This window comes from Colobus angolensis, unplaced genomic scaffold (assembly GCF_000951035.1).
Source record: "Colobus angolensis palliatus isolate OR3802 unplaced genomic scaffold, Cang.pa_1.0 Scaffold2, whole genome shotgun sequence".
NCBI lineage: Eukaryota > Metazoa > Chordata > Mammalia > Primates > Cercopithecidae > Colobus > Colobus angolensis.
Window position 1 is genome coordinate 20,329,624 of NW_012115154.1, and position 4,923 is coordinate 20,334,546.

General features: G+C 38.8%; 1 protein-coding gene across 1 annotated transcript in view; it reads right to left on the reverse strand.

The window, feature by feature from the left end:
• KMT2C (lysine (K)-specific methyltransferase 2C) overlaps nt 1-4,923 on the reverse strand; it is a 233,018-nt gene that overhangs the window by 199,631 nt on the left and 28,464 nt on the right. The window lies entirely within an intron of this gene.

A 4,923-nucleotide genomic window follows, 5' to 3' on the forward strand; every position in this document is an offset into this window, starting at 1 on the left:
GGAAAATATAAGAAAACTGAAAGGTGCCTCACGTACGAGGCTAGTGCAATTTTGTCTCCAAAACTAGGACATTACAATATTACAAAAATTCATATTGCTTAGGAAGATAAATATTAGCTAACTAAAATCCAACGGCATGTTTAAAAAATATGTCATAATCAAGTAATGTTTATTGCAAGTAATCAAGTAATGCTTACTATCTTCTACAGAAGTGGTTTTTTCTTATTGAATTGTTCTGCTTCATTTTTAAATACATATGGACATAAGTTCTTTGTCAGATATATGCTTTAGAAATATTTTTCCCTTTTCTGTCATTTATCTTTTTACTCTTGTTTTGGTATATTTCATGAAAAGTTTTAAATTTAAGTATAGTGGTATTAATCAATCCTTTTCTTTTTTTTGTTTTTTTGTTTGTTTGTTTGTTTTTGAGATGCAGTTTCGCTCTTGTCGGTGACTCACTGCAACGTCCACCTCCCAGGTTCAAGCAATTCTCCTGCCTCAGACTCCCAAGTAGTTGGGATTACAGGCACCTGCCACCATGCCCAGCTAATTTTTGTATTTTTAGTAGAGATGGGGTTTCACCATGTTGGCCAGGCTGGTCTCAAACTCCTGACCTCAAGGATCCACCTGCCTTAGCCTCCCAAAGGGCTGGGATTACAGCATGTAACCCACCGCACCCGGCCTCTTTTCATGTCGTTTTCTTTTTTTTGAGACAGGGTCTCACTCTGTCACCCAGGCAGAAGTGCAGTGGCAGGATCACAGCTCACTGTAGCCTCAACCTCCTGGACTCAAGTGATCCTCCCACCTCAGCCTCCTGAGTAGCACCACCATGTCCTACTAATCTTTGTATTTTGTGTAGAGATGGGGTTTTGCCATGTTCCAGACTGGTCTCGAACTCCTAGGCTCAAGCAATCCTCCTGCCTCAACCTCCCAAAGTGCTAGGATTACAGGCATGAGCCACTATGCCTGGCCAATCAACCCTTTTCTATAATTAGTGCTTTCCATTTGTTTTTTAAAAGTCTTTCCTTCCCCCCAAAGCAATGAAGAAATTCTTCTACATTAACTTCTTTTACTAATTTGCTTCTCACATATGTCTATAACTGGAGTTGACATGAATAAATTAGGTCCACTTTCTTCTTTTTTTTTAAGTATATATAATTTTTCTCACACAACTGTCGAGAGACTTCCTTCTTCATTAATTTGTGATGCCCCTTTGTTATAAATAACTTGTTCATATTACTCATGTATCTGTATCTGGGTTCCCTATTCTGATCCACTGGTCTATTTGTCTACTTCTGTGGTAATACAGCACTGACTTAATTTACTAGCATGTTATGAAAAGTCTTAGTATCAAGTAAAGTAATCCTTCCTCTTCTTCATGGGTCCTTTGGTTTATCCTGTCTTTTGCATATTCATATAAATTAAAATCAGCTTGTAAAATTTACTGTAGAAATTTTTATTAGAAATTTCTTGAACCTACAGATAAACTGGGAAAGAATATCTTTAAAATACTGAATCCCCTAAAATGTGAATATTCTATTTCTATTATGTCTGTGTTCCTTAATCTTTCCAGAAAGTTTCATAATTTTCTCTAGTAAAATCAAAGTCTTACATTTTTGCACATAATCCTAGTCACATATAATTTTATATTATTGGAAAATAATATGCTAAAAAATATCATTTAACTCTGTTCCTATATAAACACATGTGATTTTTGCATTTTGATTTTGTATCTAGCAATCTTGCTAAAATCCTATTAATTGTAATAGGATGATTACAGATTCATTTAGAACATTTTATATACTGCACCATTAAAATTCATTAAATTCCATCTGTACATCCTATTTTAAGGAAACTATGGGACAGAGAGATAAAAATGAATAAATAAAGGTCAAAAGTGGTGGAGCTTGGAATAAACATCAGGTCTGTATTTATGGTATGCTGGCCTTCTCACAGTGTACATTCAGTCTGTCCTGTCTAATGAAAGTAACAGTGGTAGTGGTAGTATAGCCCAGGATAAATACATAACAATGGCATTGCTTATTAATCTACCTCAAGGTTATGTTTCCATGTGGTATGAGCATCAATCTACCTATATTTTTTAAGTAGATAGCCAATTATTGAGTAACCTATTCTTTTCCACTGATAGGCCATGATTATTATAAATGAAATTATCATATATTCATGAGTAGCTTTTAACTTTCATTCTTTGTACAAGTATTAGACGAGGACTAACAGTGACAGTGTGCTACTCACAGGGGACAAAAAGATAAGTCAGTAAGGCATACTCTGTCCTTAAGATCTGCAGAAGAACCAAGCAAGGAAGTTAAGAACTACAATGGGTTCCTGAAGTAGGCCTAGAGGATACCGAGACACAGAATACTTTCAGAAGGCTCTCAGGCACCTGCTCTAAACTAGCAAATACTCTGCATTCTATACCTCTCAATTCCACATATGCATTACACCATTTCTAATTTCTACAGAAAACAGTAAAAATTAAAGTTTATGGTAGTATCAAACTACAAAAATTTAAGCAGAATTTTAAAATCTTTTTCAATCAACTAGAACTCATTATTCATTAAAAAAATATTTATACAGCACCTAATCTCTGTCAGGGACTACTAGGTGCAGGACACAGTGCAGTGAACAAAGCCCACCAGCAAAGTGCGTGCCTTCAGAATTCACATGACAGTCAAATGAACTGTTGGAAAATAATAAGTGCCACAAACAGAAAGGGGAACATCACACACCGGGGCCTGTTGTGGGGTGGGGGGAGTGGGGAGGGATGGCATTAGGAGATATACCTAATGTAAACGACAAGTTAATGGGTGCAGCACACCAACATGGCACATGTATACATATGTAACAAACCTGCACGTTGTGCACATGTACCCTAGAACTTAAAGTAAAAAAAAGAAAAAAAGGAAAGCGAAAAATATAGCAGGTTACTATGTAAAATATGGTGGGAGCTGCTGCTGTTTTCTTTTCCATCCTACTCCTTTATTTTGAAAATGTTCAAACCTCCCAAAAAATACTGGAGGAGGAGAGGACTGCAGTATAACAAACACCAGTGTGTCCTTTACCTTGATTCACACTGTATGTTCTTTTTCCTGAGCTGACTGAGACTAAGCTGAATGTGGCCCTTCAGAGGAGGACAGTGCTATCAGCAAGGCGTCCTCTCTGGGAGGTAAACCAGGAGACAAGCAAAGCAAGCACCAAAGCTCCCAGACAGAAACCCCATCAGCACATGTAAAGGAGTGAGGCCAATGTGGTGAGAGCACAGTAAGTGACAAATGACATGAGAGAGACAGTCAGGAACAGATCACACCTTGTAGACATGGTAAGTACTTGAAATTATGAATATAATTTAAATATTGAATTTAAATATAATAGTCATGAAAGAGAGTGGATAGTGGGGACCTGATTATCATTATTAGAATAATTTTTGCAACTGTGCTATAAACAAATTGTACTATGGAAAGGTAAAGAGAAGCAGAAAGACTGGTTAAAAGGCTACTACAACTTTCAAGGGATAACAGTGACTTCAACCAAAATGGTAGGCAAGTTAAGGCAGTAACAAGTTGCTTGGGTTATCAAGTTGAGCTATAAGGTATGAGAAAAGATGGAAATCAAGGATTAACTTCCAAAGTTTCTGGACTAAACAACTGAGTGAATACTGGCATTATTTATTGAAATGAGGAAATCTTGGGGAGAAGCAGATTTGGGGCAGAGGTGGAGGCAGAATCAAGCACGGTATTGGACATGTTAAGGGTGAGGTGTCTAACACACTTCCAAATGGAGATGTCAAGCAGACAACTGGACATAAAGGTCTGGAGATCAGGTAAAGAAGAATAATGGAAATGAACACGAGACTCTTAAGGGCATACACAGAGGTTACAGCTATCAGAATGAATGAGCTTTCTTTCCTAGGGGGTGAACAGAGACAAAAAGTCGACAAGATATCTGAGGATTTATCCTTAAGAATTCCAAAATTATAAACATGTAGAGTCTCCACAGCGACTAGCAAAAGACAAAATGAGGAGTGAGATGTCCCAAAAGCAAACGAAAGAAAATGCTTCAAGAAGATGAGTGAGGCCAGGTGCAGTGGTTCATGCTTGTAATTCCACCACTTAGGGAGGCTGAGACAAGACTGCTTTAGCCCAGGAGTTCCAGACCAACCTGGATAACATAAAGAGACCCAATCTCTACCAAAAAAAAAACTTAAAAATTAGTCAAGTATGGTGGCACACACCTGTAGTCCCAGCTACCTGGGAGGCTAAGGTGGGAGGATCACCTGAGCCTGGGAGGTTGAGACTGCAGTGAGCTCTGATCACACCACTGCACTCCAGCCTGGGTAACAGAGTAAGACCCTGCCTCAAAAAATAAAAAAAATAAAAATTAAAAAATAAAAAAAAAGAAAGGAAAGGAAGAAAAGGAAGAGGAAAAGGAAGCGGGAGGGAAAGGAAGGGAGGAAGGAGGGAGAAGCGATGGAGAGGAAGGAGAGAGGAAGGGAGGGAAGGAAGGAGGGGAAGAAGGGAGGGAGGGAGAGAAGGAGGGAGGGAAGAACATGGGAGTACTAAACTGATGGATAATTTCATTATTTTATTCATGTTTTTCAAACAAGGTCTAAAGACTCTTAAGACTTCAAAGCTGAATTATAGAATGATAGGTTACAGGCCCAGTGTAGTGGCTCCTGCCTGTAATCCCAGCACTTTGGGAGGCCAAGGCAGGCGGATCATGAAGTCAAGAGATCAAGACCATCCTGGCCAACATGGTGAAACCCAGTCTCTACTAAAAATACAAAAATTAGCTGGGCATGGTGGTGATGCCTATAATCCCAGCTACTCGGGAGCCTGAGGCAGAAAAATCGCTTGAATCAGGGGGTCGGAGGTTGCAGGGAGCCAAGATGGCGCCACTGCACTC